Consider the following 21,816-nt stretch of genomic DNA (forward strand, 5'->3'; position numbering starts at 1 on the left):
CTATCACGCGACGTCACGAAAAACACGATAGTTTCCATTCTGATATGTCGTGTACATGCTGATTATCGATGATTTGACCGAACAAAAGAAAAATAGTTATTTCTGATCGACGCCTTTTCGCCATTAGCCCTCGGCTATTGGGAAATAGTTTTCGAGCGGCAGCCACTTCACCTGCCTGGCACGCGACGTCACAAAACCGCAAAACCTCACTGCGTCAAAGTGACGTGTATGCGTTAAAGATGCATTAATATGCCAAACAAAACTGAATTTTATTCTGAATAGCCGCAGGTTGCCCCGTTCCGAAAGGAATAAAATATGGCTGCCTCCCATCGCTCAGGCACTGGCTACTCGCACCTGTCGGAGAGCATGGGTTTAGTTGCGTACAATCAAACTTTTTTGCTTGGGCGTGCAACGTTTTCGAGAACTTTCAGCAAGTTTTCGACCTCGTTCTGCCAACTCTTCTTTGCTGAAGATCCGTTCGAGCGTCATTCTTAAGCTTCCGTTGCATGCCGCCGTGATTGTCGACCAGCCACCTCAGGTTTGTGGCTGGGAGTGGCGTTCAGGAACGCATACTCCTATCGCTTGGGAATGGCCGAGAGCCCGGTGTGCGACCCCTGTGGGTGCGAGGAAACCATCGAGCACCTATTGTGTACCTGCCCTCGCTATGATGTACAACGCATCTCTCTGTGAGCGACTTTACACAGACTGGACTCAAGACCGTTCACCGAGTCAAAGATACTCGGACCGTGGCCACACCCGTCACTGGCACGAAAAGCGATTCGTGCACTAGTGCAATACTTGAAGTGCACCTGCTTAATAGACCGTTTATAGTGTCCCTGTGTATGGTGTCCCTCCCACGCGCACTCAGTGCTTACTCTTTCCCTTTTTTCCTCTTTCTATTCCCTTTCCCCCCACCCCCAGTGTAGGCTAGCAAACCGGACGCTCTTCTGGTTGACCTCCCTGCCTTTCCTGTCCTAGCTTTCTCTTTTTCTCTCCCTCTCTCGCTCTCTCTCAGACTAAGTAAAGGAAAGCGGACCAATCGCAGACGCCGGCACCACCCTGTTCATCCTGTTATAGATTTTCACTGCAGTGGCTCGGCCCCATCGAATCCCTCTCCACTTGAGCGCGTTCCTCACCTCTTGTCAGCCAATTAGATAAGACAAGCCGCTCAGTGCAGGCCATGTTATTGGTTTTCAAGCAAACAAAAGTGACCTCCTATGAACGAGAAGAGCGATTGACTGGTCTCTTCAGACAACGCTGCGGGTGACCGCTGTTAATAACGGCCTGCTGAGGTGCAAGTTTTGCCAGCCAGTTGGGACAGCGGCGTCAAACTTTTCCTGGAAGGCCGCCGCAACCCTCTAGCCACGGCGTCACTAAGTCAACTGTGTCCGGAGGACAATACGCGCGTCCTCGACTCTCCGTCGCAGGAGCCGAGATGAGTTCGACGAAGCAGGCTTTGTGCCGGAACATGACACCGCCTACACGGTCTGCCGCGAGCAGGGGAGTCCCCGAGGAAACGTAGTTCGAGGCCCCTTCCCATGCGCCGTTGAAGACGCAAGACAATGGGCAACTGGCGGCCGCGCTACCGGGGTGAGCTCGGGGAATAAAAGGCACATTTCTTGACGTAAACCCCGAGTTCTACGAAGTCCGTCTGACGTCGGTTGAGGACCGTGAACCTGTGCGGCAGTGTATGTGTGTAATCCCTCGCGCAGAGAGGCAACTCGTTTACGTTGACTGGTCGAACGTTTCCCTCAGCTTGGGATCGAGGGAGGACCGAGTGTTTATAAACCGCTGTTGTGCGGCTGCTCAGGGTACTTTCTCTCGCAGTCATGCTAGACTGATAACCTGCAGCGTCCTTATGTAGACACTGTAAATAAACCCATATTCCTCGTTCTCGTTGAGAAGCAGTCCTTCCCTTCAACAACGACCTCAGCGTGGATAAGTTGGACGACGGCATGGGCCAGCTACCATCTAATTCATGCCCGACTCCAATCTTGTCAACTGGTCACGAACGGTGGGATTGAGCCCCCAATACTGACAACTGGCTGACAGTGGTGAGATAGACTTTGCGACGTGGTGCTGTGTCGGCGGTGAGTGCTTGGATCTTGCTTTGACTCTCTAGGCTTCATTTTCTGGTTGTTCTGTTTTGAACAGTAGGAAAGCTAGATTGTTGAGTGTTATCTAGGTTGTGTTTTCGTAGGTAGATTTAGCGAGCAGGACCAAGGCAGTAAAGCAGCAATCATGGAGTTAAGGAGACTGCTGAGAGACGAATTATTGCTTGTTGGTGAGGAACTGGGCCTAGATGTACGCAAGTAAATGCTAAAATCGGAATTATTGAAGCCAATTTCCTAACAGGCCAGTGAGGAAGAAATTCAAATGGGATTGGAACTTCTGAAAAAAAGAAAAGAACGGGACAAAGAGAGAGAGGAACGCGAGTTAAGAAAAGTGCAACTTGAACTTGAAAGTAAACGTTTGGAGTTGTCTCAAGGAAGTGAAGGGGCTCTGGGACGATCAAGTGAGGCAGAATCATACTGCATGGTCAGGCTATTGGAGCCATTTGAGTTCGGAACCGACATAGGCTTGTTCCTAAGCAATTTTGAAAGGACTTGCGAGAAGATGAACTTGGGTCCGAGTACATGGCCACAGCGGTTGCTGTCTATGTTGCCGTGTGAGGAGGCGGAAGTAATCGCCAGACTCAGTGCACAGGATGCATATGATTATGCGAAAGTTAAGGCTAGTCTCCTGAAGAAATACCGCCATTCAGCTGAAGCTTTTCTGCAAAGGTTTGGGAGCACAGGCAAGAAAGATAGCGAGGGGTATACGGAGTTTGCATATAGCTTAAAGACAAACCTAGTCGAGTGGCTGAAAAGCGTGGAAGCTTACGATAACAGAAACATGATCATTGAATGCATGTGTCTAGAGCAGTTTTACAAAAGCATCCCCCAAGCTGTGAAACTGTGGGTGCAAGACAGAGGGAATGTAAACACTGTGGAAAGGGCGGCTGAATTAGCCGAAGAGTACGCAACGCGTAGAAAGTTGAACGCCGAGGACGGAAACTTGGACGGTCGAAAGGGACAGCGGAAACCATTTCCTTACAAAAAGGTTTCGCAGACTAGACGACCGGAGACTGTAGACGTGGAGGAAAAGCCCTCAGAAAAGAGCGAGGAGAAATCAAACGGGGAAACAGTACCAAAAGAGCAGAAAAGAAAATTCGAGTCTTTCAGACCAATCCGCTGTTATAAATGCCACAAACTGGGACATATAGCTGTAAACTACGGGAAGCCTAGCGTAGTTTTCTCCTACGTGGACGAAAAAGACGAGAATATGGAACTTTTAAGCCCATATCTTCACGACCTGCAAGTTAATGGCAAACAATGCTGGGCGCTAAGAGACAGTGCCGCCACGATGGACATTGTCCATCCGTCTTACGTGACGGTAGATGACTTCACCGGAGAAGTAGCATGGATCAAACAGGTTGTAAAAGAACACAGCGGGTCTCTGCCCATGGCCAAAGTCAAAATCAGTGGACCATTCGGGGAGCTAGTGACCGAGGCTGCAGTTTCCAAATTTTTGTCGATGCAGTACCCTTACATTTTTTCGAATCGTTCAAGTCCGTTACTGCGTGAAACAAAGGCTTAAACTGGGAGAGGGCGTAGTACAGGCATTGACGCGAGGCCAAGCTCGTAAAATCGCGTCGCTTTCGGCTGAAAATGCACCAGCTGCTCCAGCGGAAGCAGCAAAAGAGATAACTTCAATAACTGAATCCGGGCTAGGCTCGAGGGATGAAAAAATTGGCGAGGAAAGCCCGCCACCTGACCAGCTCAATGAGAGCGTATCACTAGACTGTCAAAGTTCACGCCTGCAGGAAGAGCAAGCTGATGCACTCGCAGGCGAGACAGGGTCATTATTATCACCGACCTCAAAGAACTTTGATCAGCTGTTACGTGTGGATAGAGAGTCAGTGGCAGCCGAGCAAAAAAATGATGAGAGCTTAGCTAAATTACATCAAACAGCTCAAGAAGGCATTGCTAGGCGCAACGTGACGATACATGAGAGAGGAGGATTGTTGTATCGGCACTACAGAGATCGAAAGGGTAGGATTTTAGATCAGTTAGTCGTACCTACTAAGTACAGGGAGGACCTTTTGAGTCTCTGTCATGGAAATGGGTGGTGTAGGAGTTGGCGGTCGTAGTTGTAGGCAGGACCTTGACTCTTCGTCGAGACTTAGGCAAGCAGGATTTATTTACATTATTTACATTTGAACATGACATACATTTACACAGTCTAGCGTGACTCCCAAATGGAGCCCGCAAGACGAAGCATACAGCAAACGAGCACACAGCTCACGAGTACATTGACGAGCACAGAGCACGACGACGAGCACATCTAGCATCCGACAACCAGCCGTTTTTGAACACTTCGTGTTCCCTAGATCGCTAGGTGAGGCAAAACGTTTGACGTTATCGTAAACAAGCCGTCTCTCTGCGGGACGGTTTACACACACACACGTACGCACTTTCACTGCACTAGGAGCTGACCTTCGCAACGCGGGCGTCGTGTTGTCCATTGTCCTGCGTCCCCGTAGCGAGGTGATCACGCCCGACCCCAGCCGGCGCCTCTAAATTCCAGAGTGGACCTGGCACAGTGGCCTCCGCCGCTGCGCATCGTCTGGCGTCTTCAAAGGCCCGTGAAAAGGCACCGCAAGGCATCTCCTTCCAGAAAATCCCCGTGCTTCAGTCAAACCGTGAAGCCGCTGGCGATTTCACTAACAATAGCTGATCGCGTTTAGTCATGCGGCGCCGAGGGGTTGTTGACGCGGCTCCTCGGGGTCCCTACGAAACGAGTCACCGCGGCAGGTGTTGAAGGCTTCCATGGTATCTTCGGGGAAGCTCGCCACGCTCGCAGCTGCAGCTGGCTGCAAAAACTTCCATGTTGCCACCTCGGGAGTCCATTCCTAACAGTGGTCCGGCCACCTAGGCATAAACAAATCAAAGGAAAGATTGCTTATGGAATACTACTGGCGTGGCTGTTTCAGAGACGTAGAAAACTTTGTAAGATCATGCGATGCCTGCCAGCGCTCGGGTAAACCAGGAGAGACATGGAAAGCCCCATTAAAGGTAGTGCCCTTAATAACAGAACCTTTCAGACGACTTCTGATAGACACGGTAGGGCCTCTAGCAAAAACAGAATCGGGTTACAGGTACTTGTTTATCATACTGTGTCCGGCTACAAAGTTTCCAGAAGCAATCTCTCTGAAAGAGCTCAGCTCCACCGAAGTAGTAGACGCGCTTTTGATAGTATTTGCACGAGTTGGGTTTCTAGCCGAAATTCAGGCGGATCAAGGGTCAGTATTCACCAGCGCACTGACTTCCACATTCTTGCATAAATGCAGGGTAAAGTTAATACGCAGTTCCGTCTATCACCCTCAGTCAAACAGTGTAGAGAGGTGGCATTCAGTGCTTAAGCGAGTTTTACGTGCGCTCTGTTACGAGCACAAGGAGGACTGGGAGAACTGTCTGCCGGCAACTTTGTTTGCTTTGCGTACGGTTCCACATGAAGCGACAGGGTTCTCGCCAGCAGAACTAGTGTATGGGAGGACACTCCGTTCTCCACTAAGAATGTTAAGAGAGATGTGGGAGGAAAGAGGAGAGAGTCCTACAGTGTTGAATACGTGCTAAATCTGCTGGAACGGCTAAGCGCAACCCAAGAACTAGTCGAAGAGAACGTGGGAGTAGCTCAAAAGAACGCCAAATTCTATTACGACAAGAATGCGAGGCTTCGTACGTTTAACGCCGGAGACCGGGTAATGATCCTCAAATCTTCAAGAAAGAACAAGCTTGAAGTTCACTGGGACGGGCCCGTTAAACTGTTGCACAGACTTTCAGATAATAACCATGCTCTGAAAACGCCCGGTCGCAGGAAGGAGGTGAGGATATATCACTGCAATTTGATGAAGCCGTATGTAGAGCGGAGCGGAGTCGTTAACTGTACCATCAAAGAGCAGGATGACACTAGTACCAAGTTGAAGGAGTGTAAGGCGACCTCCAACTCTGAAATCGGCCTAGAAGAAGTAATAAAACATTCGGTAAGCTCGCACGCTCTTAGATCTGAGCAGCTAGATGAGCTTAAAGGGGTGTTAGGGGAATATCTCGACAGATTCAGCGATCGGCCGGGTAGAACCGAACTAATACCGGATGAAATAGAGCTGACATCGACCGAACCCGTAAGATCAAAGCCTTCTCTCTGTCTTGGAGACAGAGAGAAATTATGGAGGCAGAGATACAGCGCATGCTAGAGTTGGGAGTTATTGAGTTCGCTGAGAGTGACTACACGTCACCGCTATTACTGGTAGAAACCCCTAACAAGGACCCTCGTCCGTGTGTTGACTACAGGCAGTTAAATGCCATCACTAGGGATCAGCTGTACCCGATACCCAACATTGAGGAACGAATTGAAAGAGTTAGCGCTGCTAAATACATTTCAACTATACATGTCGTGCGGGGGTACTGGCAAGTTCCCCTTTCAGGAAGTGCCAGCCGCTATGCCGCATTCATCTCACCTGTAGGCACTTTTCGCCCTCTCGCACTCAGTTTCGGGCTGAAGGACGCGCCATTTAGCTTCTCTAAGTTAATGGATATTGTCCTGAAAAACTTGCAGGAGTTCGCCTTGCCATATCTTGATGATGTAGCAATTTTTTCGGACAGCTGGGAACAACACGTATCGCACCTCAAACTGGTGTTCTCACGGTTGAGGGAAGCCGGCTTAACGATGAAACCGGAAAAGTGTAGATTTGGTTGTTCACAGGTTACTTGTCTGGGCCATGTTGTCGGCCAGGGCACGAGACGGCCGGCCGAGCTGAAAATAGCTACGATTGGAGAATTTTCTCAGCCGCGCACGAAAACAGACCTTCGTTCATTTTTGGGACTTGAGGGGTACTATCAACGGTACATTCCGAATTACTCGCAAATGGTAGTCCATTAACGCAAGCCCTCCGAAAGCGAGCACCGAGTAGCGTACATTGGGATAAGGACAAAGAGAACGCTTTCCAAAATTTTAAAATGCTATTAGTTTCTGGTCCTGCGCTTCGCGCGCCAGACTACACAAAGGAATTCATAGTTCAATGCGACGCAAGCGACAGAGGTATGGGCGTGGTACTTAGTCAGGTCGGCGACGATAAGGAGGAGCATCCTATCCTCTATGCCAGCCGTAAACTAAATGTAAGAGAGGAAGCCTACAGCGCTTCAGAGAAGGAATGCGCTTGTTTAGTTTGGGCCGTCCAGAAGTTGTCGTGTAACTTGTACGGAGCGAAGTTCGTCTTCGAGACCGACCACTGTCCTCTGACGTGGCTCAATCAAATGTCACACAAAAATGGCCGCTTGCTCCGATGGAGCCTCACTCTCCAAGAGTACAACTTCTCCGTTAGATATAAAAAGGGAAAGTTGCATAGCAATGCGGATAATTTGAGCAGGCTAATTTGAATTCTGCGTTTGAGGGTCTCGCCAAAATTTTAGGGTTACTAGGGTTAATTTTGTTAAGCCAAGAAGATCCCCTCTCATGTAGCAGGATTCCCTCCATGATTGCTGAATTTGACAGCACGAAATTGCTTCAGAAATTGACATAGCGAAATGCAGCATTTTTTGTTTCTGCACTTATGTTTTCTGTGAAGCCTAGCAGGTGTAAAGTGAGATCCAAGGTACGTCATCTCGGCGCAGAGCCGTGTTGTGGGGTTCGTTTTGCAGTTGCCTGTCCTTGTTGCATGTTTTGGGGCGGTGACATCATTACACAAGTGGTCGCTGCGAGCCAAGGCATCACCCCCTGGCCACCAGCCGTTCTCTTCCTGCCCAGCGGTTGACAGCGCTGTACAGTCGAGATTTTCCGGGCCATGGAGGCGCTGGTAAGAACGGCCAGCTGCAGTGCAAGTTCTACCGGCCAGTTGCGACGGTGGCGCCAACTTTCCTGGAGCGTCGCCGGAAACCTCTAGCCACGGCGTGCCTAAGTCGACTGTGTGTGAACAACAATACGTGCGTCCTCGACTCTTCGTCGCTGGAGCCGAGTTTGACGAAGTCGCCATTGTGACTAAACGGGCTCGGCGGACCAACTATTGTTACTGAGCCCGCGGGAACGTCTACTGAGACTCCTTCCCACGCGCCGACCAAGACGCCAGACAAAGGGGCAGCCTGCGGGCACGCTGCAGCTCGGGGACTAAATGCCCCTACGGTGCCGGGTCGTCTCACCTACGGTGCCTCGTCTCGTCTGCGGTGCCTCGTCTCGTCTGCGGTGCCTCGTCGTCTTTCCTACGGTGCCGCGTCTCCCCTACGGTGCCTGGTCAACTCGCCTACGGTGTTTGGACGGCCGTTTCCGTCACCTGGGTATCGGGGGAGGACCGAGTGTTTATAAACCGTTGTTGTGCGGCTGCTCAGGACGCTCTCTCTCAAGCAGTCATGTTAGGCTGATGTACTTTTCTAAGCAGCCATGCTAGACTGATGTAGATACTGTAAATAAACCCATATTCCTCGTTCTCGATGAGAAGCAGTCCTTCCCTTCATCAACGTCCTCAGCGTGGATAAGTTGGACGACGGCATGGGCCAGGTACCTTCTAATTCATGCCAGACTCTAATCTTGACAACGGATCACGAGCGACGGGATTGAGCCCCCAATCATAACAGCGCGCAGCGGTTCTATCCGGAAGGTCTTGGCATAGTGGATGATTCGCGTGTTGTATTAGTTTAACGAAAAAAAAAAATGACCACAAGTTTCCGTAAATCTCAGTGCATGAAAAGTTGGTTGGCGGTACTCTGCAATTACCAAAGCACTGGAAGAAGCGCGCGGAACACTAAGACATATGCGAAGGCTTCTGGCCAGCAATCTTTGAATTGTTTCCTCTAGATTACAGGATATCCCATGTAGCACAGGAGCAGAGCAAGTATCGGGTTCGTCGTCATGCTAGTATGCGGCGCATTGTCGTCGTCATACCACAGTCGTCGACGTCGTTTTGCTGTCTCGTGCTTTATTTGATTACACGTCTGCTTCACGTCGCATGCCTGAACGAAAGCATTGCGGGCAAGAAGAACAAGATCAACTCGCTTCCCTCCTCATAACTGCTGCAAAAGCCACCAACATCCTCAAGAAGTAGTACTCGTTTTCACAAAACTTTCCTCATACAAGAGCATTTTCTTATTCACCTGTGCTAGGGATTCTGCTTTTCACGGTTTCGATCAACGTGATAATAATATAGGCCGTTGCCGCCGTGATGGACAATGTCCAAAGCATCTCTTACGTAAGGAGCTTTTCCGAATATACGTCTTGTGCGCGTTTTGATCGAAGTAGATAAGGAAGCCTGGCGCCCAGGAAACCTCGATATGTTCTTGAGAAGAGGAAAAATGAGAGGAGAGTTAAGTTGGAGTGAGTGTACAGAGAGAGAGAGAGAGAGAGAGCGGCTGTATATAGCCCGATGACGTGTGGAGACCGTTGAGAGAGAGAGAGAGTGCCGACCTCCGACGGCGACAGCGTGCTACGCGCGCGAGCGAGCGGCGCACTTCCACATCGCGCAGCCTGTAAGAAAGGGGGCGCACAAAGAGAACGGTGGCATATAGCCATCCAACGCGTATGGCCTGAACGCCCAGTTTATGATCCGACCACATGTTGGCCGTGGCTTTTTACAACACTGCCCAAAGCCCATACCCAACTCTTTTCGGTGCCGCCCCGGTCACCGTGTCCCGCTCACTTTCTTTCACTGCTCTTTTCGCCCAGTTTCCTTGCTTCCTCGACCTCCAACTCTGCGTTCCGGTCCTCTCCACGGGGAGTCCATTCGCGCGTGCCGCGTACTTTTTTCTTTTACTCAGCTGGTCTGCAGTTCTACCGTCTATTTCTTTTTCTTTGCTTTTATTTTGTGTACGTGTGTGTGTGTGCTTCCAAAAAATCTGCGCCTTAGTCTCCCTCCGCAGTCCTTTCGATCGCACGCTTCCCGCCGAGGCAGCCGACGTTTCTCGCCATGTATCGATGTCTCCCGGCGGTGTACACGAGCTCCCGAGAGCGAAGCAAGAGACGCCGCTGGCAGGGAACGCGGAGGGGAGGCGGAATACATTTGGCGCGCCTGTTGGCGACAGTAATAGGGGAAGAAAAGCGCGGCTTACGATTTACGGCCACCCGGGGCGCGTTTTTTAAAAAAACGCGCCGTCTCGGAAGCGAAGGGGGAAGGCGGTTCTGCAAGTTGCGAGGGCTGCGCTAGATGTAAGCGCAGCGGTGCCTCCTTGGTGCGACCTCGCTCGATGTTCCGGTATGAAAAGTTAGACGGCTGCACCCTTTAAAGATATACCTCCGGTCTTTGACTACGTTTTATTTCTCGAGCGCGCGATCTTACCGGATACGGCGTTGTGCGAATGGCGAGCGAGTTTACAGTTGTACCAGACGCGCGCCATTTCGACTGAAAGTTGTAGAGAAAACATGTTCCCTCTCCCTCGAGACCTAGCTGGTAATTGAAATATCCAATTCGTATCTCTAATGGGAACAGTGGCGAGGAAGGAGGCAGGTGTAAAAGGGTTTTATTATTTTCGTTTGCATGAGATGACCTTGGCACCTACATTGTCGAAAATGTTTAGCTTGAAAGTCGGTTTAAACTTGTTTGCCGCCCATTCTATAAAACTTCTCTTAGCACCATCCAATATGGCATTGGTCAGGTAAGGAAGGGATAGAAAATGGTCAATGGCGTTTCGGCACTGCGTTCGAAACAGAGTAGGTTAAACTTGTTTTCCTGTCGATTATGTGATGGGTTGTCGACTAATCGCTCAAGCAGCGCATTTTTATGCATGAAGAAGTTCGGTCTTGAAGAGTGAAGCGCCGCGAAATTAAAACAGCGTTCGCGAACTCCACCGCACGGTGCGGCAAGAACGCTTCACCGCATGGCACCGGAAGCATCCGACCGGCGTGCACTGCAGAGTGATAAAAGTGCAAGCGAAAAGAGAGGCGCTCAAAGGAAATTAGAAGCGACATCTCTTGCGCCGCTGTGACGCACAGTGGTGGAGAGACCTGTTAGCCGCGGGAACTAGAGGGCTATTTCCGTGCGCATAGTCTGAGCAATAAATGCGGCGCTCATGTAGCTAACTCTGCAGTCCCGAGACACACTAGCGTGCACGTTTAGGTGGCTTTATGTCATAGGGAAATGCAGTTGGCTACATCGTCGACGTACCGCTCACGCGTTTCTGCGCGAAGTGAGATTAAAATTCTTCAAATGCTACGGCATCTTAGGCAGGTATAGTACATGGATACATACAAGGACCAAAGGAAGAAAGGACCGACAAGAACGCATTTCGATGCGTTTATACATTCTCGAGCTAGCTGGCTACAATAGATCACGAACTCGCGATAGTTCGTTTTATTTTGCGACAGGATCTTGTTTAACTTTCAGTTAAAAGCACACCGAAAGGAGAATGGTTTCCCCGCATTTATCGCTGCTTTCTTTTATCCTGCAACTTGAAGTACTCATTGTAACGAGCCTCGTGCTATCCAATAAGCTCTTGAAGGTGCACAGGCCGTTGTGGCACCTGTTTTGAGTGCGCCTTGGTACGTTTGAAAACGAGTTTGTGAGTCCAGCTTCTGCGCTTTCAGCGGCAACGGTCATATGTTTTATGGCGCTTTCGGCATCCCAGAGTTGTGGTTCCTAATTCCCTCTACCTATATCGCTTTGGCACGCCCACTACACTGTCTTCCAACGCGCGGAAACGGGACGCCTCAGGGTGTCCCGTTATGCTGTGCAGCGACTCAAAACGCAACGGTTCCATTCATTAGCGTGACGTCAGCCGGTGAAAGGGCGCAGCGGTCGGCAAGCGGGGGACTGCCTAGTCTAAGCGCGTCCACGGTCCGTCCACCTATAGCTGTCCAATCGTTTCCGGTGGCTCTCCGTCAACGCAGCTCGGAAGGCCCCCGGTCCTGCCGGAAGGCGGCGTGCCGACAACGCGCACAGCGTCGTGGGCGCCAGGTTTGGGTGTACAGCTGGTTGTCGTGCGCGCGGTATCGCTCCTGCCCGCCGGACGACCGCTCGCAGTGCCTGCAGCCATTCGGCGTTCGTGCACCGCCGCCCCGTAGCACAACGAAAGCGAAGGGGTGTGGCCTTCCCCGAAACTATTGTCCCCGCGACTCAGCCGGCTTCGATCGACGTCATTGTGCAGGGACGGCTAAGAAAGAGAGAGAGAAGGCGGCCGTACGCTGGTGCAACCTTGCAGGTGTTTCCTTTCTGCGCCTGTCTCCTCCTTGGTTTTTATACGTACCTGCCCTGCTCCTATTCCTATACGTAGTCTTGTTTTCTGTAGTTTCCCCATGTCGCTGTTTTTCATCCTTCTTCCTCCGTCCCTCTCTCTTTCCTTTCGTTTCTTTCCTTGCGCAAGCTGCTGTGCCTTGATCGCGGGGCCGCCCCTTTATTTTCTTTTGCGCCGTTCCAGCGCGACCTCTCCGTCGCGACGTTGTGGGGGCTACCGCTGTGTACCTGTTTCCGTGGGAACGGCTCAGACTCGCGCACACGTGCCGCTTTTCCCGCGCACTGCGGCAGCGATTCCGAGGCGGGTCGACGCTGCGGGCTTTCTTCGCTACGCGTGGCCGGCCTGCGCCGTAGAAATCGCGCGGGCTTCGCTCGAGGAGGACCGCCTGGAACCTTGACGAGAGGCGGTGCCTTTCTGGCCGCAACGTCGCGCGCGCGCTCGCACCCTGGCTTGCGAAACAGAAATGCAAGTGTTCAAGAATACAAAGCCCAACTTCGTACAAGTGTACGTGGAAATGGAAGTACGCGTTAGATGTGGACCTGCTCAGAATGGGCAGTTTAAGAAATAACAGTATTAAACGTGGAGTCCGATCGCCATGAGCTTTAGTGGTGGTATCTACACATTCGCCGTGAACCTCCTTGTCTTAGTGGTATCATACTACTGCTTTTGTCTTCAAGCAGTGTGTTCTTATCGACGAGTGATGATAATAATAAACAATATCAATGTAATAGCGCTGCATTTTGGATGATCTCTTCTGAGAATAGCGAAAGCTCAAGTGCGATGTTGCAACAACCTCAAGTGGGTCGCCCTGCGCACGATCAGACTTTCGCTGATAACATCAAGACACGTTGTATGACAACGTTGATGAGAAGAATTCTCAAGCTACAACGGCAAAGTGGTGCTCGAGAGACCCATAATGACGTCTCCGGCTGTTTAATTTCTAGTAGTCGAGAGCACTCTGATGCGGACCCATGTTGAGCTGCTTGAGAAAGAGTGCTTGCAATATGTTCGACTAGCTTCATTCACGCGATCGGCTCTTGCCAAGAGCGCTCGGAGGCATATTCCGGCTGTTCCCTTCGTATCGGCTCCGATATCTAGCCAAGCTGTGGTCACAGGACGTCCGCTTCTGCGGCGTCTGCCTTGACCACCTAGCGACATGGCAGCGACCAGGAAGGCCGCTTCACTTCGAATTCGCAATTCTACTTGCTATGTATTGTCAGAGCAAGAAAAGTAAATGCCAGCCATTGCTTAGTTTCATCTAACTGATAACACAAAGTATTACAATGCTTTGTCGTAATTTTTGAAATCAGCAGAGATAGAGAGAGAGGGGAGGGAAGGCAGGGAGGTTAACCAGAGGCCAGTTTCCGGTTTGCTAACCTTCACTAGGGTGGAGGATATAGGGGTTAGAAAGAGGGCAAATAGAGAGGAAGAAAACTAAGATAAAGAAAAGGACAAAAAAAAAAGATAGAACAACTTACAGGAGCAGGTAAAAGAAAAGGGGTTCCAATCACATTCGTTCACGAGGGCCGGTCGATCTGAAGAAGCGCAGTAGCGCTTGCACGGCCTTCGGATGCGGTGTTACGTCGCGTCATTGTTGCAAAATTCTTTCTTCTGACAGAGGCTGGCTATCCAACTCGCTCAGCGCGACGGAAAATGATTGTCTCTGCACACTGTACGGCGGGCACTGGCAAAGAACATAACGGATGGCTACCGCGTCGCCACAATCACTGCGGCGCCGCCCGTATCTATGCGGAATGCGTAGGTATTGGTGAACGCGACGCCCAACCATAGCTTAAACAAAAGGGTCGCGTCTCTTCGCCTCGGTCGAAGTAGCAAGCTTAAGGTTGGATCCAGGGTATGTAAACGGGAGTGCATAAAATGTGGTTCATTCCACGCTGATGTAGTGCATTGGCGTGCAAGTAGGCGGAGCATCCTTGCAGCATCGGTTCTAGACAGCGGGATTGATAGGCGGTTGCCTTCTACGAGAACTGAACGAGCAGCTTGATCGGCACGTTCATTGCCGATGATACCACAGTGACTTGGTAGCCAGTGAAAAGTTATTTCGTGTCCTTTCTCAGTCAGGTGGTGTGTGGCTTCTGCTATTTCGAATACCTACTGTTCATGCGGACCGCGCCGCAAGAATGACAGTAAACACTGCAGTGCCGGCTTCGAGTCACAGGAAATCGACCACTTGTCGGTTGGTTCGTCATCAATAAACTGTAGTGCGACTCGAAGCGCTGCGAGTTCTGCTGCCGTCGACGTTGTCAAGTCAGACGTTTTCAACTGGATAGTGGTGGATTCTGTTGGAATGACGACACCTGTTGCAGAGCTGTTCGGCAGGACGGAGCCGTTGGTGTATATATGGGTGTAATTACGGTGCTTCTCAAATAGTAGGGTAAGGTAATCTGTTTAAGAGCCGGCGATGACCTATCTGATTTTTTCCGGAAGCCAGAGAAAAGGATGCACAGAAAGGCAAGGAGGTTAACCAGAGGCAGTTCCGGTTGGCTACCCCGCAAGCTGACAGTACCGGAAGCCAGGTACTGTCAGCTTGATTTTCGGCTGAATGAGGCTCCAAGCAGGAGTGGAAAAGTTCGCCGAAGGTGTGAAGCAAGACGGTATGGTTATAAAACAAGCAGCCTGGCAACTTATTTCATTGTTCTTGCAATACCGCTATGCGTAGACAACGCTTAGTTACGACTTCCGAGAAGCAGCGTGTCGGCGGGTAGCGCCAAAGAGAAGAAGGAATGGCAACACGATCAGCAGCGGTGTGCTGTCAAATTTACCATTACTTTCATTACTACCATTAGTCTAAAGCAGTAAAGCATTACACACCTCTTTCAGCAGTTGTAGTTGTGGTTTTCAACAGATTCACTGAACACCCACTTTCGCAGAGCCGCGATGACGGGTCAGCTTTCTTTTCCTTTGCGTGTCTGCTAGTGTGTGCAATGTATAAACGACGACGCTGTAGTCGCGTGTCGTGTAGCAGAGAACTATAGTGGGACCAGTCGAAGACACCATAAAGAAATACTTAGGCCTGTGAATGTGAATAGGTTCCTGTTGAGCGGGCACGAAAGGCGTTGCGTGAAAGTTTGTGGGCAATGTGAAAAAAAGATTTTACGCAGGCAAAAAAGGCACTGGACGAAAGAGCTTTGCCCGCGACAGTACAGGTCAGTCGCCTCTCCAAAACAAGAAGTGCTTTGCTCTGTGTTGGATTAGTTGGCGAAACATGCCTACTAGGAGAGGGGCGCGTATTAACATACATACTGAGATGAAGTTAAAGACAGGATGAGCGTCGTCCTGTATCTAACTTTAACTGTCTATGTGTGCTAATTCGCGCCCCCTTTTCTAATGGACACCAACGTTCTTTGTCTTTGTCGTATTCCATTATGCAGTAGTTGCTGTTGGGAGGTTGAGGTGTAAAGCACCTTGGCTACTCCATTTTTTTGGGTTCTCAAGTAATTAATTAATTAATTAGCTTAGGTAAATAGAGAGAGTGAAAAAGCGGATAAATGAAAGGTGGAGAGGTTAACCAGGACGAAGCTTGGTTGGCTACCCGGCACTATGGAAAGAGAAAAGGGGAGGAAAAGTTTAATAGAATGGAAAGTCCGCTGTGGGTATCGCCAACCTTGTAAGTTCTCTGCTCTATATCACAGAAGGTCACTCTGTCCCGGCAGCCTTCAGAAATCACAGCAGCGGTTTTGTGGAACTTTGCAGCTGCGATATGGGAGGCCACGGTCCAAAGATCTTGTTCAAGGTGAATGGTTTTCTATCCAACTGATGCGAAGCTGTGCAGAGGTCATGTCTTTCATCTTCGAGAGATGGGCAGAACCACAGTAGATGTTCTATAGTCTCCTCGACACCGCACGCATAGCAATCGGCGGTATCGGCCGTTCCAATCAAGCACGTATATTAATTGGCGAAGACAACGCCCAGGCGTACGCGACGCAGTATTCTTCTATCACTTCGAGGAAGCCCACGTAACAGCCGCACTTGCATATATGGGTCGAGGGAATGCAATCGACGCTAGGTGAACCAAGGTGTGTGCCACTTCTCCAATGTCATACGGTGCGCTAGCTTGCTTAAAGGGACACTAAAGCGAAACAATAAATCAATTTAGACTAATAAAGCATTGTTTGAGAACCCTGAGGCAGTCATTTGAAAATAATAGATTCATTATTAGAGAAGAAAATGAAGGCCGATATATCAGTATTTGAATTTCGTGCCAAAACTCCAACGCCGGTACGTCAATGTGACGTCAGGGATACCAAAGTATGTTCTCGCATTTGTGCCGCATTGGCTGAGTAAAGGTTCCCGAAACTTGCAATGTTTAATATTTGGTTCCTTTATAACACAATGTAGTCAATCTGTACCGCTGCGCAAGTACGCCCTAGAAGATGCCATCAAAATCCATGACGGCACAGTGACCAGGTGCGAAAACTGCAAGGATGCCTCGCCACCGTCTTTCGTTCTTGCGCTTTTTCTGGCTTACCAGGGGTCTTATTATGGTAAGAGTGATGTTTTTAGTGTCGCAGAAAGGTAATTTACTGATCCAGAAGAAATCATTTTTCTATTTAGTGTCCCTTTAAGCGTTGGTCTTCGTAGGTTCTCGATAAAAGTACAGAAACGAGGTTTGTTCCTTCGTGTGATTTCCTACCAGCTTCATCGGCCCGGTCGTTGCCGGAGATACCGCAATGTCCCGGCACCCACCGAGACACGACGTCGTGTCCTTTCGCGATCACACGACGGTGCGTTTCTCGTATTTCTGGCACGTGTTCTTTACAGGACCTGCGACGAAGAGCTCGCAAAACACATTCTAGGGCCGCCTTCGAGTCGCGCAATATTGCCCATCAATTAGCCGGTTGTTTATTAATATTATCAACGGTGCCTCGGAGGACAAGCTCCGAACCGGTCGATGTTGTGTGGGAGAGATCTTGGTATCTGATGCTTATTGATCGTGATGGGAGAACCCAGGCACGCACCCAGGATTTCTTTTCGGGGAATGGTGGGGGGGGGGGCAACCCAAGGCAACTTCTATGCAAACGAGGGGGGGGGGGGGGGGGGGTTCTTTACTAGTACAAATGTGAACAACGTCCACCATTCGCCATTAAAACGCGCAAACCCACAAAAACGAAATGAAATAAGGTGTATATTACAGGTACGCCTGTGCGACACACCTCTCCTTTACTTGGCAAACATGGAACTACGTCAAGTGGACTTGCGCAGGGAAGAAGCGCAGGAAGAACACTGCCAAGACTTACAAGTAAAGAAGCCAAAGTGTAAAAGAAGGATCACTTTATTAGAATACACCTTTAAAAAACAGCAGTTCGTAACCAAGGCACACAAACCGCGCGGAGTTGTGTTACTTCGCCAGCCAATCACAGAAGCAAACAATATCGTTGTCATGCGGCCTTTTCAAAATGGCGTCGTACTTGATAGCTCCGGAGCGTCTGCTATTCTTGAAGAGTCTTTTCATCGGCAGAAGCAATGAGGTGTGCAACAGACATGGACAAAGTGTATGGAGTCTGAGCATTTCACTCTTCAAAAGCCTGCACTGCCGTTCATTTCGCTGCTGAACCCGTTTTACTCATGAAACTTCACTGCCAATTGAAGTCAAACTTGACATTGAATAGTTGCAGCAAAGCAAGCATGTTATTTCAGTTCAATAAATAATTAGGCTTTGGCCATACCACTATAATAGGCGAGGCAAAAGGCATAAAATTACGCGGTAATAAATTTATTTTTGTGGTTACCGCCTTATTTGGGTAAAAGGAAAAGTTTGAAGTGTAGAATTATTTGCAGCCTCGTGGAGGAACAGTGGCTGGCTGTTATGAGGGCATGAGCGGGGCTTCACTGGAGACTTAATTTTTATCCAACTATAGTAGCGTTTTTCGAATTAGCTCTGGAAGAATTACAGAGAAATATATATTTGGGGAACAATCACAGTTATTTTGGATCCCTCGTTTACTGCTCTACCAAGTGAAGTGCCACAACCGACTTGTATTGTTATTTGGGAAGTTACATAACGATGCGTGGCTGCTAGTCCCGTACAACCGCGTAGGGCGCAGGACGGTGCGATTCTAGACGTATTACGCCCACCGCGGAAGGTTAGAAAAACACCTACATAAGCACAGCAGAGAAGTGGCCACGTTATGCGGCTCGAATGGTAACTGTAGAAGCGTCATTCAGAACACACGGAACTGTTATCCACTTCCTTTTTCTGTTCTACTTCCTTTTTAAATAAAAAGATGTTGATCCATAAATGTTTTTATAAACAACGGTTAAATTTGTTAATTGTCGCTTTCCCTTCCTGTTTGGCTCTTGCCTTGGCTGCCTGCCTTAGTGGAACGCCTCATTTCTCAACTCCTTGCGACTCTTGTTTCTAGTTGGCAATCTTGCACGAAAATAGGCCTACAATTAGGGAAAAACTGGACGAGATAACAGGTGACAGTCATCTTGCCTATGAGTTTAAGGGTTATTGCAGGGTTTGATGATGAACGCTTTCTCGTATTATTTTATTTTCTACCTTATCTAATCCATACCGCGCGTATATGGTTCCGAGAATCTACCACCGTCACGGCGAGTCGTTACTCGAAAAAATAATGAAGCAAAAGGAAAAGTTAAACGCAATTGGCGTTTTCTCTGGCCGCAACTCTTTCCACGTGCATACAGACTAGCTGATCCTGCACGAATCGAATCTCATTCCTCATCCCTGGATTAGTCTAAACAAAGAAAGTTGAACTAACGAAGCAAAAGCGGTGCGCGTGACCGTCGAAAAGACGGTGACAACTGAATGCATCTCGAGTTAATCGCGTGAGCACTGAATCGATGAGGAAACTGGCCTTCACACCCCAGGAGATGCCGATAACTACCGCCATCCAAAAGGAGTTGACTGCCCATCCGTCTACCGCCATCCAAACAAAATGTTGACTGCCGAATAGATGTCAAGTTTCACCATTTATTTGGCGGCGCTTTAGGAATGTGTGGGAGAAGTGGGGGGGTGGGCGGGGAGGGGGGTGTATGCGTCTTAAATTCGGGAAGGGGGGGCGGCCCCCCCCCCCCCGGCCCCTCCTTGGGTACGTTTGAAATTTGAAGTTTATTTCCTTTCTTCATTACAGAAAGAGGAAACAAGAGCTAAAGGCCATTTGGCCTGACAGGGGCTCTTGCTCCTAAGTGCGTTCGGCTTACATGATGATCCAATGTACGAAAAAAGCAAATATAACAAGAAACAAGCAAGTACGATGTAGAAAATACAAATAAACAAGATAATGTGTACATTATACAATGACTATGTGAAAAACATATTTATGCTTCAATTTTTGTTTGTGCAATCACATTACAGCGCAGATTAAGCAATACATATATAGTGCATAAAAAAATTGTGCGAGAGCAATTTATGTGTCAATAATTTGATTGTGTATGAGAAGGTTTCTTATACATTGCTTAAAATTAGGCGCACAGAAAGCAAACGTGCCTGGGAGAACCAGTGCGCCGATTGAAATGGTCTGAGTAGAAGAGCCATACGTATATACGTGGACTCGGACAAAGTAGAAAGTATGCAAGCAATCTAGAGTTGCTTGCTTCAAGGCCGAGATAGGCATGTCAGCCTTCTTTATTATTCCTGGAACTGGAAGGCACACTTGAGGTTGCTGTAAACACCACAAGGCTGACGGCGAACTAGCCGAGGGTGCGAAGCCCGATTGTGGAGTGCTGACTACGTTGGAGAAGGACTCCTGTGGTCGTCTTTCTGTCAGGTGAAAAAGATGGTTTGATTGCATCTGTGAAATGTGGCGAATATGCGCCCTCAGCGTGGCGGTGGTAATGTAAGTAAATGTAAAGAATGCCAATGAAGATTGTCACGATAATTGAGAGTTCGCTCAGAATATAACTTCTTCCGCGCCAGCTTACCAAATCATGTTGCACACACTTTGTAAACTTCAGCCGTTAGTGCAAGAATTTACGTGTTCCACACACAAACACAGCTCAATTCAAGCCCAGGCCATAGTGCGGTGCACGAGTGCAGTCACTTCATACATAACTATACAGGACAGCTTATCGCAAACGCTGCGCTAACTACGTGTCTGCTAAAGGAAAAAAAGATGTATTTTAAGGATATGTGCACCTTTTGGTGCAGCCAACTCGCTGACTACAGTCCAACTAATTTTTGTATTGTAAAGGGGCGCTTGTCCAACGTGCCTACTCTCTTTGCTATAGTGTTGTTCTTTCTAACTGCGTAGTTTGGTGGTACCCAAAGAGAACGCGGCAAACGTCCGCTATTTCACGACCAATGTAGCACTCAGCAGAAATGGGGCCTGTTACATATCCTGCACTGACGGCTATTACTGTATACCACTCTCGCTCGAAGCCTGTGAATGTCTCCCATGTATCGCGGGAGATCTGCCGCTATGTTGAATTTCCCGTGCGGGCCGATTCCCTTGTTTTCCTTCGACGTAATAGCGTAGGGATCCTAGCCACGGACCTATCGGCAGTCGTGTCGCCCGCTATCTCGTTTCGCTTTGAATACATTTGCCGCGTGGCTTCTCTTTGATAACTCTCTTCTTTTTTTATTCTTTTCGTCTTTCTTTTCCTTTCTTTTTTTTTTTTTTTGGAAACTCCTTGGAGTCCGTTTCACAGATGTCGGACGCGCGCGCCAATCGGCGCCGCGTCTCCTACGCGCGGCAGCTGCGCCGGACATTTGGGGCGGCTGCCATAGCGCGTGCGAGGCGCCAGCGTCCGAGGCCGAGTAGTCGCGCCTCTGCGTCGCCCCGGGAGAGGGCTGGGAGGCGAGGGGAATCCGGGCGACTCTTCCAGTGACGCCACCAAGGCGAGAAGGAAGGTGCGTCTCCCTCTTTTTTCCTCCCCAGCTTGCTGCACGATGCTGTCGTTGTTGTTCCTGCGCTTGTTGATGTTCATTGCGTTGATCGTCTACGTAAGACACGAACGTACTACTTTAGCTGTCTATTGGAAAAACGTTTCGCCGCCAATAAAAGAGCGCTAGCGTTTCCCAGACCTTGTCCCGTTTTTCGCGCTGTTTTTATTTCCGTCAAGTGCCGCATCGACAAGCTCAAATTCAGTGGCTTCTTGAGAAACACAAAAGGATTAGGAAGATCCCACGCACTGTGAATGTTATGCAAGCCGTTAAGTCGGTCGCTGGCTGCCCAGCATCGTTAGGGGTCGCGCAAAGCGTCACTAGATGGACCAACGTGTTTGTGATGGGAGCGTGCGCTTCACGACAGCAGCGAGAAGAGGGTGACGATGACGGAAGGGTTTTTTAACTCAGGCTGTTCGACGCCACGTATACGACATGCCAGTTGTTTGGTTGCAGCATTAGTTCTGCATAGGTAACGGATTAACTCGAGCGAGAAAAAAATTGGACTGGGACATCGTCAGCGACTACGTGATACGCAGTCGTACGTACCTATGTCTGAGTCACGATGGCATTTTTCATTCCTGTGGCTAAACGCTAAAACGGTTTGACACGAGCCGACCATGTAGGCTAGACATTGTCGCACAGGTTCTGTGTAGCTCTAGCTGCTACGAGGAAAGGACTGGGCAATGCGGGCCGATC

Source organism: Dermacentor andersoni, chromosome 2 (assembly GCF_023375885.2).
Source record: "Dermacentor andersoni chromosome 2, qqDerAnde1_hic_scaffold, whole genome shotgun sequence".
Taxonomy (NCBI): domain Eukaryota; kingdom Metazoa; phylum Arthropoda; class Arachnida; order Ixodida; family Ixodidae; genus Dermacentor; species Dermacentor andersoni.